The following is a 471-nucleotide window of genomic DNA, read 5'->3' as shown; positions in this document are numbered from 1 at the left end:
TTTTTTTTCTTGATTTACTATCGTTCGTCGTCGATCGTCGCCTTCTTAGCGCGAATAAAATCATGGAATAATCGCGTAATCCTCATGCAGTAAAATTGAGAAAGCCATATCGACCAACTTTATAAATTAAAACACGATATGTACAAAACATAACAAAAGTACAAAAACGAATCCTAGAATTCTCTAAATTCGAAAATCATCACTCGTCGGCTCATTTTTACAACTTATGACAAACTTCTGAAAGTAAATCACTCGTCTCTCCTCGCGACAATTGAATTGATTCTGATTTATATATGATTATTGTATTCACGCGATCAAACTAAAAAAAAATTAGCTTGGCCTCTGAGAAACTCTTACATGTAACATAGATGTAACAACCAACTAAACGTTCAGTGCGATTCTCGCGCGCGCACTCGCAGCGTGCCTCGTCACACGTTTTTTTTTTTTTTTTTTTTTTTTTTTTTTTTTTCC

The sequence above is a fragment of the Frieseomelitta varia genome, unplaced genomic scaffold, assembly GCF_011392965.1.
Source record: "Frieseomelitta varia isolate USP_RPSP 00005682 unplaced genomic scaffold, Fvar_1.2 scaffold_491, whole genome shotgun sequence".
NCBI lineage: Eukaryota > Metazoa > Arthropoda > Insecta > Hymenoptera > Apidae > Frieseomelitta > Frieseomelitta varia.
This window is presented reverse-complemented; position numbering follows the sequence as displayed.